This window comes from Gastrolobium bilobum, unplaced genomic scaffold, assembly GCF_033153095.1.
Source record: "Gastrolobium bilobum isolate Gb01-03AN ecotype WA unplaced genomic scaffold, APGP_CSIRO_Gbil_v1 utg7059, whole genome shotgun sequence".
NCBI lineage: Eukaryota > Viridiplantae > Streptophyta > Magnoliopsida > Fabales > Fabaceae > Gastrolobium > Gastrolobium bilobum.
Window position 1 is genome coordinate 12152 of NW_026899827.1, and position 14048 is coordinate 26199.

Genomic DNA, 14048 nt, shown 5'->3' on the forward strand with positions numbered 1-14048 from the left:
GTTCCATCTCCTGACCATCATCATCATCAGTTACGGCCCACTAACGTCTGACCACTCGTGCTGTAACGTCCCCATTCTACTACCTCTTCAACCTCCTGTCCTCAACCTCCACGTCCCAGAAAACTCTTCATTTTCTTCTCCATTGTCTATTTAAACTCATCCCTTCCTTTCTTCAAGCTTTACTACTTCCATTCAACTCAGAACCTTTCTTTCCTTCCCTCTGCATTGTGCCCTAACCCTCTTTCTGCTAAAAAGATGACTAAGCTATCATTAAAGGTGACTCCGGTGGCCAGCCGTGACTGAGAACCTGAGTTCATCGAACCCATCATCCATCTGTACCCGAAAAAGAACATATCCTTGTAGCAGGACAGACTGGTTCTTCCTCCATTCGTGAAGGAAACTCTGATCAATCTTCAGTGGCTTCGTTTTGCCACTGATGACCGAGAAGTGAATGCCTCCATAGTAGGAGAATTCTTGTACCAGATGAGGAGGTTGCCTCAAGATGACTCCACTGATGAGGTCACAGTGAGGGGAAAACAAGTGTCATTTTTCCCCACTGCCATTAAAGAGGTACTTTACCTCCCCACCGTTCCCAACTGTCCATATCAGAAATACATAGACAGTAGGGGAGTATCCAAATTTCTGGGGGACCTGAAGGATACCGTAGCCATCAGGAACCCCGTCTACTACAAAGGGTCCCTCTGCATAAGAAGCATGAGTGACGTAACCAGATTTTGCGCATTATTTGCCAATTCCAACATCACTCCCTCCACTCATGAAGCCTCTGCCAGTTGGGCACTTCAAGTCCAAATATACTGCATCATGAAGAAAACTCTTTTTGATGCAATGCCCCTCATTTACAACAGCTTGAAGAGAGAGATGAGAAAGACCACAGTTTGCCTCCCCTGCCTCATCACGAAACTCTGCCTGAAAGCTGGTGTGGAAGCCCACAATGATGATATAACAAAGGTAGCTTCTATCATTGATGCTAAGACCTGGAATGGTCTTAGAAGCACCTACATTGATACCACCCAGCCCATTCCTGAAAGCCTCAGACGCACCACCACCAGTGATGATGAGGAGGAAGCTCCTGTGGCCCCTCAGAAGAAAACCACGAAGGTCACTCCTTCAAAATCCCCCACTTCTGCCCACGTTCCGGCAAGAAGAACTATCCCTCCTCCTACCAAGGTAAAGAAGAATGCCCTTATTGCTACTGATGGCAAACAAGGCAAGAAGAAATCTCTTGCCAAAGCTCCCCCAAGATAATGGGGAACATTTGAGTCAGAGGCTGAAGAGGGTTATCAGCAGCAAAAGGCCAAAGGGAGCATCCTCTGAAAAACCCATCACCCTCTCTGACAAGGAGGAGGAGAGTGAGGACAATGAGCCTTTAACAAAGAGGCTGAAGGCTGGCAAAATGTCAGCACCCAAACCAGCTGCTAAGGAGACGTCCCCAAGCAACTCAGACTCTACTTTCTCTGACATTACGTCCCCACCACCTGCTCACTCTCCACCAAGACATATCACCCCACAACCCTCTCCTAGGCAACAACAAGGAGAGGGAAGAACAGAAAAAGAAGCAGCATCTACTGTAGGAAGGACAGTGGTTGAGCAAGAAACTCAGCCACAAAAGAAGAATGACAGAGGAAAGGGGATTCTCATAGAATCCTCTAAGAAGAAGGCAAAGCCAACAGGCCCTAAACAGATCAGTCTAGGAGGCCCTCTGTCATATCCTATCAACCGTCCCGACACTTTCGGGGACGAAGCTTTTGCCAGGGCTTTGGCAGAAGCAGAAGGGATGGCAATTCCTCCACTGATGGAGGAACACACTGAAGCAATGCCCTCATCATCCAAAACACCAGAGGCTGCCACCAAACAAGCACCTGAAGCACCTCTGGATGTTGGCAGCAGTCAGCAGCAAACCCAGCAGAAATCATCCCCCATTCCAGCAATTCCCCTCCCCACAAAGAAGAAATCATAAATTGGGATTGCTGAGATATTTGAAATGCTGGGGAAGAGGATAGAAAAGCTGCTGCCAGCAAAGCAATATGTTCCCCAGATTGACATGACAAGCACCAATGATGAGCTGAAAGCTCTCAGGGACGGATTGAACCAACTCTCTTCATCCTTCAACCAATTCCAGGAACAACAGAAGGAGGAAAGAGAGCAACAACTCAACACCATTAGGACCACCATCCAAGAAGCCAATGCTGCCTCCTATTCATCAACACTTCGAGCTGTCAAGAGAGAAATTAGAAGAGCATCTAATTTCCTGATACTCTCCAACTCTCTGTATAACCACAGAGCTGAACTCCTACTTAATAAACTTCTCCTCAAGCACTCTGAAGAAAGGAAAGAAACCAAGGAAGCCCTCAAGGCCTTTGGAACGTACGTGGAGAAGAAGATTTATCAGCTGGAGATGAGGCTGCTGGATGTTGAAGGGGAGATTATCCACATTCGTCATGGCAAAACAATGATGAGATCCACCAACAACTTCCTGGTTGCTATAATCAGTGATCTACTGAAGGATGCTGAGAAATGGCTACCTGCAGCTGAAGTATTAAGACTGAGAGATCAGCTCAGGAGGAGACCACTTATGCAAGAGGAAGTTGATGAAGCTAAGGAAGCTGAGAAGGACCCCTGTTGCATATTTAGCAAGTGTACTAGTCACACAAGTAATAAAATGATGAGTAAAGATCTTTCCCACGAGGATTTGTGTTCAAGCACTGATTAACGATAGATATTTAAGTTGAATCAAACAAAAGAATATTGATTGCATTGATTTCTTATCACCAGAAATTAAACTGAATTGAATTAATACTTGATAAATAAATGAAATGTGAATTATAACTTAAATAAGTAGTCATACATCAATTTCCCTCAAGTATGAATTTATGGATTAACCAATTTCTATAATGAATTATCTTCCAGGTGATGTTGATCAACCCTTTTCTTATCATCAAGATGTAATCCCTTACTACCCTGATTGATACATTAATCAGAAACCACAATCCCTTGGTGATTCCCTTCTTAATACATGCATTAAATACCAAGATCTTAAGATCACACCAGAATCCTAGCATCAATCCCTTGAATACTAGAACACTGATGATGAAGTTGTCAATTACAGAAACAATGTAAACATCCATGTTCTACACTATTCCCTTGATGGAAAGAATTAATAAAGACAACTTCATATCATCACATAAAAGATAAACAAAATATTCAATTAACCATTCATAAATTCACAATTGAGTTCCATTGAATCAGACTATAAAGGACACTACTAAGACATAATGAAAATATAAACAAGAGAAGAGGAAAGATCAAACTCCATTGTCATGATGTTGAGTCTTCAATCTTCAATTACAATTACATAAGTATACTAAACTAATACAATACTAAGTCCTAAGAAATTTGGAAATTCAGAGAAAATGAAGAGTCAGATCAGATCTATAAAAGATCTGATCTGATCCCCCCTTCCTAAGTATCAGAGATTATAGATAATGATAGGATATGTCAAATGTGAAGCCCCTTTTTCCTTTTATAGTTTACAAATTACAACTGAATAACAACCAAAAACTGACATGGGCGCTAAAACATTCACTATTGAGCATTTTAGCGCCCAACTTTGACGGATGCCCAACTGCTTTCAACTATCTTCAGCGCTAAAACATTTGAATTGGACGTTTTAGTGTTAAAGACCAGAATCTTTTTGAACAGCAGAGCGTTAAAACGTTTGCCTTGGCCGTTTTAGCGCTCAGCACTAGCACTTTTTGGCTTCATTTTGCAGCAGAGCGCTAAAACGCTTGACTTTGGCCGTTTTATCGCCAAACACTTAGAATTCTTCAGAATCTTCTTCCTTCTCTCTTTTGCTTCTTGAGCTTTATTTTCCTTCAAGAACAATAGAAGTTTTCAACATAAACTTCAGAACTTGCATTTAGGACTTTCTAGGACATTAACCCTCTTTTTCATCCATTTAATCATATAAATTAAGCTAATTCATGCTTTAAAACCTTATAAACCAAGGGTTTATCACAATTCCCAGATTTGAACATTGTTGTCCTCAACAATGAATTAAAAACAGAGAAGGACTTAAGATTCTTTAAAGATGAAACTCATGAGGATGGACTTCAGTTAACAAAAGATCAAAATTTCATGATACAAGCTTATAACCATGTAATCTCTTATTTCTTATGATTTGCCCAACATCATTTGTGACTTTTGAACAGATCAGTAGAGATGATATACAGAGACTTCCAAACAAAACACCCCCTCACTAGGAATTTCTCAAAAATAATATGTGGCATTTTTTAAGGATGAATATATAAAGAGATTTAACTGGAATAATTGGTTGACATATACTTCATTAATTAATACCAACATGTATTCCTATTGTAATTTCATTTTTAAATTTAGGTAAGTTATAAACAATATGAATTAAAAATGTTTAAAATTTAAATGGATATAAAATGCAAATAAAAAACTATTCTAAAAAAACATATGTAAAAATAATAGGCTAAAATATAAGTTATCCCCTTGAACTTTGACCTTGTTTCAAATTACCTCCTTGTACTTTTAATTGTTTCAATTAACACCCTATACTTTATAATTGTTTCAAATTAACAATTCTGTTAAAAATTTTACAACCACTGTTAAGTCTCATATCTCTTGAAACCTCCTCGTATGCCAGTAAATGTAGGTAAAGAGAATATGCAGAATGAATCGGGCGACGTCAAGATTCCTGTAAGAACCTGCACCGTTAATTAAGGAATTTAATTAATTAATTATGAGAAAATAGGAAATGATTCCATAATTGACCCTAATAATTATTATGAGGCTCTAATAATTATGGTAAGTGATTAAGAATGCTGAAAGTCTCTTTTCGGAAGAAAAGTGCAGATAGCGATTCTGCTAGTCGGTATAAATGCGTACCGAAAAAGTATCCTGGAAAATTATAATAAGTGCATGATAATTACTATACTAATATATAGGACTTGTAAAACGAGTTTCAAGTCCAAATAATGAGAACTGGTGCCAGAATCTGATACTAGCTATGAAAAGCGCGTACCGAAAAGGTGCTCAGAAAAATATAAGAAAAATATGATAAATCTTGTAAAATTGAGTACGTTAAGAATCCTGAGTTTGGGATTAAAATGCAAAGCGTAGCAATTAAAGTTAATATTGTTTGATTAAAACGTAAGTGGCTATAAATAGCCTTGACACATGATCCTAGGTCATTTTGATGAGCCTCCAGCGTGAGTTTTTCTGAGTTGTGAGACTAGCCACCTTGTCACTCCATTTCTTCTCCATTTTCTCACCAAAGACACCTCCTTTGATCATGGTTTCTTCTCTTGATCAACATATCTTGGTGTGAGCCACCTTGTGAGGGTGAGAGGACCTTGTTTCTGAGTTCTTGTTCCTGTATTTTGAGGTTTGTAGTGCTAAGTTTCTGGTTTGGTGCTGTGGTGTCACATTCTTGGTGTTTGGTGCTCCAAGAAGTTACCTTGTGAAGAAAAGAACCAACCTTTATATGCCATTTTCGTTTCTCTGTGAAGTCATAGCCTTGGAGACTGTTTGTGAGCTCCAAGAGCAGCCTTTGTTTCTGTTTTGAAGCCTTAGGGTATGTCCCTTCACTTTAACTTGAGTTTTATGCTTAAAAATGGAGCCTTGATGCATCTAAAGGCTAAAAGATGATAACTTAACGTTGGATAATGTCAAACACACCTAGAAATGCATGTTTAAGTGTTTGTAATCGGTAAAAATGGACCCTTGGGATTGATATCTTGCGAAATACAAAATCTGCATTCTGACGCGAAATATCCGGATATTTGGTTGGAAATATCCGGATATCTGATATCCCGATATTTGGTTGGAAATATCCGGATATCGGATATCCCAATATTTGGTTGGAAATATCCGGATATCGGATATCCCAATATTTGGTTGGAAATATCCGTATATCGGATATCCCGATATTTGGTTGGAAATATCCGCTGCATATCTGCATTTCTCTGATCAGTAGAATAGTTATAACCCACATGACATGATTATCTGCTGCATTGCACTATTTTGGAAATTATATTGTTAAATTGCTTTTGAACTTACATTGCACATGTAAGTGAGCTTGGGGTGGAAGATCCTTGAGGACCTCTTGTCTTACTGAGATTTCTGTTAGAGATCTCACCCCACGTTTGGGGTGCTTATTTCAGGTTCACGTAAGGTCGAGACCTCAGGCGGCAGGAGGCCGGAGCTGAGTTAGATATTGCTGTTATATTATGTTGACTTGTTGGATGCTGGTTATGCATGCTGCTTTATGCTTTTAGCTTTAGTTTATGATTGTATATCATCTTGTTGAGACGTTGATTTGGTGAGCATGGAGATTGTCCATGACACATAGTCTTGTTTATGTCTTGTTTTATTTGGAGTTGTAATAATTCATCAGGATTATGGTCCGGACTACGAGTTATAGATCCGTGATTTTAAATACACACTTTATTTATATATTGAGGTATATCAGTAGATGTCTTATTGCAATTTACATACAGGCGATGTTTTTATGAAATTGATTAAGTAATCAACTTGGCTAAGTATATGACGTCATAATTGGAAAAGAAAAAGATATTCCACAATTTTTATTAAGCGCAGCTTAATACGATGTAATGTTAACAAACCGGATGCATACGGGGTGTTACATTTTATGGTATAAGAGCAACGGTTCAAGGGAAAAGCCTGTATGTATTGCAACGATTAGGATGTTTTGTTGTGTCTGTCTTGTGTGTTTGCTGCATTGGTTTTTTTTATGATGTTGCATATGTGATCACATTGCGTGGGTCTGATCAACTCATAATTTGTGTAACTTATGCAGAGTCATGGTAGGATCCTTGAGAACACAAGAGGCTGTTGAGGGTCAACCTGACCCAATCCTGATTGCATTGGCTGAGATGCAGGAGGCCACTAGATTGGCCAACGTGGCAATGATGGACGACGTTAGAGAGGCGAACCGGAAAGCCGCAGAGGATGTTCGTGAGGCAAATAGGAGGACCACTGAGGATGTCCTTGAGGCGAACCGGATGGCAAACATGACCATGATGCGGGTTATGTTGGAGGCTATGAGGGCTGGTCCTGCTGTTGGGCAGTTCCCTCCGCCACCACCTCCACCGCCACCACCGCCGCCGCCGCCTCCACCTAGTGTTCAGGTTGATACCCTGAGTCACATTGGTAGTGCTACTCATGTCACTAGGGTGATGGAACCCTATCTGGAGCCTGCTGAGGACCGTGACGTGATTGACCGACGACTGAACGCTTTCAGAAAGCATAAGTCGCCTTCCTTTGATGGGTCCTATGACCCTATTGCGGCAGTGCGATGGCTTCAGGCGCTATACAAGATCTTCCGGGTCATGCAGTGCATTGATCCGCAGAAGCTGATGTTCGTTGCTTACATGCTGGAGGGCGATGCCCATGAGTGGTGGACAAACATTTCTCATGTCTACGAGATGCAGGGTCATGTGATGACGTGGCCATTCTTCGAGGATTGCTTTCTGGGTCAGTACTTCTCGTATGATGGACAGGAGAGGAAGCAGGGAGAGTTTGACAGGTTGGTTCAGGGGTCATTGTCGGTTGACGAGTACCTGGCCCAGTTCAACCAGTTGGTGAAGTTTGCGCACTTCAAGATGGCGAGGCCTACTCTGACTTTCTTGGCTGCTAAGTTCCGCAGGGGACTTAGTGAGGATATTGCTGGTTACCTTGTTGGTTCTGCTTCGAGAGACTTTGGGACACTGGTGCAGCAGTGTCGAGACATCGAGGACTTCTGCAACTCGAGTAAGGCCAAGAGGGCCAAGATTGCTGAGACGAAAGGAACTGATAGTTCCACATCCTGGAAAGACAGGAAGTTTGCTGGAAAAGGCAAAGGAAAATAGTTGGCTGCTAGGCAGACGCCTAGTCAATTCAAGGGGACATCAACACAGGGGAGTGCGACGAGACTTCCTACTCCCAAATGCACGTGATGTGGGAGGGTTCATCTGAGGCCGTGTGCTACCGGCCAGACCATTTGTTTCCAGTGTGACAAGGAGGGCCACTATGCTAGAGAGTGTCCGTCATCGACGGCGAGAGCTGCAGCAGTTCAGGCAGTTCCACTTCAGATGGTTCCCCTTCCACCTACAGCGGCACCAGATGTGCCACCTGCCACTGGGCGAGTTTATACCCTGGATCGTCAGCAGTCGGATCGAGCTCCGAACCTTGTCTGAGGTACTGTTTTGGTGCATCATCTGTTGATGTATTGTTTGATTCCGGGGCTACGCATTCTTTTGTTGCAAACTCGATTGCTTTGAGGCTTGAGTTGCCCATGTTTGTGCTTTCTCCACCGTCGTGGTTGACTATCGCCGCCGGAGAAAAGTGTGATACCTCCACTGTACATCGAGATGTCGTGTTTTAGTGGGATTGTCGTGATTACTCAGTAGATCTGATTGGATTGCCGATGGCTAATTTGGAAATCATCCTTAGCGTGGATGGATTGTCCAATAGTTGTGTGATGATTGTTTGATTGATTTTGTGCCCAATGAGTGGTGATGTCTCAGTGTGTTTCCACAGCCAGTTCCTCGCCTTTATTGCTGCGGGCTAGGAGAACCTTGTGAGCAGAGACATTGGTTATGTCATGATCGTGAAGTTTGGTGAGTGGGACACGAGAAGATATCACTGGCATTCCTGTGGTGAGGAAATTCCTCGAGGTGTTTCCTGAGGAGATTCCTGAGTTTCCACCACAAAGGGAGATAGAGTTCTCCATTGATTTGTTGCCTGGTGTGGGGCCTATTGCATTAGCTCCATACCGGATGTTCCGCCAGAAGTAGTTGAGCTGAAGAATCTTGTTGGGAGTCTTTCGGCGAAAGACTTTATCCGATCGAGCGTGTCTTTTTGGGAAGCACCGGTCATTTTGTTGAGGCAAGAGGCCTTACGCCATTACTTAAGCGTGATGGTGCTCTGTTTGAGAGTGTGAACTTCTCTTCAGGGAAACTGAGTGTGTAACACTTGGAATTGGTGGCAAGGGCCACGTGTGTCTTGTATATGCGAGGCAGTGCATGTACTAGTAGTTTATGAGTTGAGTGGTCTCCATGACTCTAGGTTTTTATGTTGATCATTGATATGCGTCATGAGTAGTTGGCATGTTAACACCATGGATAGTGTTAAGCATGAAATGAGTACAATGAACTGTGGTAATATATGTCAATGTTATTTCACCTTTGACTAACTCTCAATTTTGCAGATACCATGGAGAGTAAGGTATACCGTTACATGGAGTTTTTAGCTATTATGTTATTAAAATTTAAAATTTTGCAGGTGTACGTGAACTAAGGTACGTTACTATGTAAATGAGTTGGTTAACTAACATGTATTGGTGGAATTGAACATGATTATGATTTAGTACTTTGAAATGAATATGAATTTATTTTGAGGATATGAATTATAAATTGCTAGTCTTGTTGAAGTTAGAGTCATGGAATAAGACCCAACTCACTCGAGTGTTGTGTAGATTAGAGTTTGTGGGGTTAGGTCACCCATATTGAGGGAATGACTGATGATCCCAGAGAATCGGATGATGTCGTGACGTCATTGTGAAACTTCGAGTTCTGACAGTGACCTCTTTGTTTGAGGATGCACTTCTCGAATTTGAGACTTTGAGAGTCGAGAATGAGCTTTTGGAGAAGAACCAAGATGGTGTGTCGTGGATTGAAGAAGGACATAGCGGTGTATGTGTCCAAGTGTTTGATTTGCCTGAAGGTAGAGATTGAACACCAGAAGCCGTTGGTAAGCTTCAACCTCTTGAGGTACCGTTGTGGAAGAGGAAAAGTATTTCCACGAACTTCGTGATGGGTCGGCCTAAGACCCAGGTTAGTAATGACTCTTTTGGGTCATCGTGGACAGATTGTCTAAGTCTGCCCACTTTCTTCCGGTAAAGGTGAGCTTCTCGTCAAAGCAGTTGGTCATACTGTCGTTCGCGAGATCGTGAGTCTTCACGGGGTGCCCGAGAGTATCCTTTGTGTTAGGGACCCGAAGTTCACATCTCGGTTCGGGGAGACGCTGCTGAGAGCTTTTGGAACTCAATTGAGGCTGAGTACAGCCTATCACCCTCAGACTGCTGGACAGACTGAGCGGACCCTCCAGATCTTGGAGGACATGACGAGGGCGTGCACCTTGGAACAGGGCCCCGCATGAGATAGGTACATGTCATTGGTAGAGTTTTGTGATTGTGTGTTCCTTGCTAGCCTGGGCATGGGACCCTACGAGGCGCTGTTTGGTAGGAGGTGTAGAATTCCTACCTGTTGGTCTGAGATTGGAGATAAAAATAGTTGTTTGGTTTGGACCTTGTCTGATTACCATCTGTCTGGTCAGATGATCAGAGGAAAGCTGATGCAGGCGTGTAGTCGTCAGGAGGACTACGTTGATGTTGAGCATCGTTCACTGGAGTTCGGTAAAGGTGAGCACGTGTTTATGAAGCTTTCACAGTCACTGGTGTTGTTCGGGCACTTGGAGTGAGGAAACTGAGCCCGCGGTTCTTTGGGCCATACCAGTTACGTGGTAGTGTAGGATCTGTTTCCTACGGGTTTGCCTTGCCTTCGAACTTGGACAACACCCAAGACGAGTTTCACGTGTCTCAACTTCGCAAGTTTGTAGCGGATCCTTCGCACGTGGTGCAACCGGATGTTGTGGAGGTTTGGGAGAACTTGAAAACTCTCGTCGAACCACTAAAGTTTCTCAATCGTGGCGAGAATCAGCTGCGGGGCAAGATCATTTCGATGGTCATAGTATGTTGAACGGGAAGAATTCCTGAAGGTTAATCCTGGGAGCGAGAGGACGAGCTTCTCTAGCAGTATCTCGCGCTTCGGAACAGGTATGTTTTCTGATTTTGAGGACAAAATCCTTAAAAAGGTGGGGTGAATGTAAGAACCTGCACCGTTAATTAAGGAATTTAATTAATTAATTATGAGAAAATAGGAAATGATTCCATAATTGACCCTAATAATTATTATGAGGCTCTAATAATTATGGTAAGTGATTAAGAATGCTGAAAGTCGCTTTTCGGAAGAAAAGTACAGATACCGGTTCTGCTAGTCGGTATAAATGCGTACCGAAAAAGTATCCCGTAAAATTATAATAAGTGTATGATAATTACTAGAATAATATATAGGACTTGTAAAACGAGTTTCAAGTCCAAATAATGAGAACTGGTGCCAGAATCTGATACTGGCTATGAAAAGCGCGTACCGGAAAGGTGCTCAGAAAAATATAAGAAAAATATGATAAATCTTGTAAAATTGAGTAGGTTAAGAATCATGAGTTTGGGATTAAAATGCTAAGCGTAGCAATTAAAGTTAATACTGTGTGATTAAAACGTAAGTGGCTATAAATAGCCTTGACACTTGATCCTAGGTCATTTTGATGAGCCTCCAACATGAGTTTTTCTGAGTTGTGAGACCAGCCACCTTGTCACTCCATTTCTTCTCCATTTTCTCACCAAAGACACCTCCTTTGATCATGGTTTCTTCTCTTGATCAACATATCTTGGTGGGAGCCACCTTGTGAGGGTGAGAGGACCTTGTTTCTGAGTTATTGCTCCTGTATTTTGAGGTTTTTAGTCCTGAGTTTCTGGTTTGGTGCTGTGGTGTCACATTCTTGGTGTTTGATGCTCCAAGAAGGTACCTTGTGAAGAAAAGAACCAACCTTTGTATGCCATTTTCGTTTCTCTGTGAAGTCAGAGCCTTGGAGACTGTTTGTGAGCTCCAAGAGCTGCCTTTGTTTCTGTTTTGAAGCCTTAGGGTATGTCGCTTCACTTTAACTTGAGTTTTATGCTTAAAATTGGAACCTTGATGTAACAGCCCGTTGTACACTGGTATTGTTAACATTAATTATGATATTAAGCGCAGTTACAATCGCAGCAGTTCATTTATAAAAATGCGAATAAACTTTTCCGATTATTACGCGAGCATTTAAAACATAAAAAGGCGTAATAATTAAAAGCCGTGACCGTAACTGTAAACTCTTGCGGAAGACTTATTTAAACTATTTTTATAACTCACATTACTTATTATAAGTTACTAAGGAGTTCCCATAAACTCACTTAGCCAAATTCCAAACTTTACGTTTTTACCTATTCGGACATGTTTCACTCTTAATTTTTCTGCGACCACACCGCTCGAAACCAAACCTTCTTCTCAGATTAGATCTTTGTCTTAATTTATTCCCTTTTCAACAAGCTATCATATGCTCAATTCGGAGCTCATTAGCTCCGGTTATCGCCGTTTGAAGTTGGATCAGCAAATAGCCAAACAACCCCAAAAACAGCTCCAAACCACTCACCTTACTCGATTTACTGCACTCAATCCATTCAACCATTTGCCCTCAAATTTTTATCCTAAAAACTAGACATCTCAAACTTCATTTTGATATATCACACGCTTAATTTAACTGAGAAACGAAGCGGGAATTAATTTTCCAAATCCGGTCCAGAATCTGCCTCAGGTGCAGGGCACATGAGCAGTCCGTGTTTCTCTATTTTTTTCAGGAGGAAGATCAACCCATAATTTCCTCAAATTTTGACACAAGGTAGAGGATATCTCAACCTTCAAAATGGCGTATGGCACGTCCCTATTGGACCTCTATGGAGGGAGATATGCTCTCCCGAATTTCGCCTAAAATCTGCCAATTCTACAGAAATTTCGCCAGAGTTTCCTTTGTTTTTCCAATAATCCCAAAACTGTAAACGATCATTTAAACCTCAAATGTACCTAATAAACACATGATAATACAGTAATAATCCAATGGGTGGCACACACAAGGACCAACAACGCCTTGGGGCACTTACAACCCAATCCAGTTTATAGTTATTACACGGTTTATACAATAGAGCTCACATTATATTTCTTACTTGTTTCAATCACATAGGTCCCATTCTCATGTAGTTTCACAATATAAGCATGTAATCATAACTCTAACATAGGCCTAAAATCCTTCCATCTTGGTACATCATGTCTCTTTTACATTTACAACATACACTTAAATATTACAACTTACGACTTTAACTTCAAATTGCCTTTTACAATATTACAACATCAATTACAAATTTAGACATAAATTTAAATGATACAAACTACTAGACCTAGGCATGCCAACATGAACAATATGCCAAATACTGAAAATGTTCCTCTATCACCCTGCGGGCCTCTTGCCCGCTGCTCCAACGTTACAGGTACATCCTGAAATAATGCCCCGAGACGGGGTGAGATATACGAATATATCTCAGTAACCAAGAGGTTCTGGAGAAAACTCCACCCAATGGTTCACTTCGATGCATATCAATAGAATAAAACAACCACTTTGAAAACGGGATATAGCAAGGGATTTAGAGAAATGTGGAATATAAAGAAACAAACTACGACGATACGGGATAGTAACCCCAATTCCACGTACGCCCTGGGCATATATAAGCCTATGGGTATCATCCAAGGTGTGTTCACAGCAACCACAACCATGATGCCCAAACCAACCAAAACGCCAAAGACATTCCTAGTGTGCTCCTACCCGGATCGCACACCATGACACGCAGTCAACTGGAACTCCCTCCTGGAGACCTATCCAGCGGAAGTCCGAAAATGCCCGAAGGCTAATAAAACTGTCTACTGGCCAGAGACTCGGTACCGCAGTACCCATATCAATAATGCATGCATGCTCATGTGTTCTATAATATTCATACACACTTCCTACCATTGCCATCAACTGGCAAGGTGGAACAGAAAAGGGGAACAAGCCCCAGTACCAAGAGGTTACCTTAATTCGTTCCTTCACTTAGCTCCGCAGCAGCTTAAGTTCCAAGTCTGCTACTCAACAGAACGCCTACACATAGGACGTTCCCACTTACTCAAAGTTCACAAAATGAATGCCAATTCTCAATTTCACATGCATAATACAATCACTTACCTCAATCCACTTGGTCCAAGACCAAGGGCAATCCACCGACTCACGGTTCGGGATTCAAGTCGACGTACAACAACCTATACAAC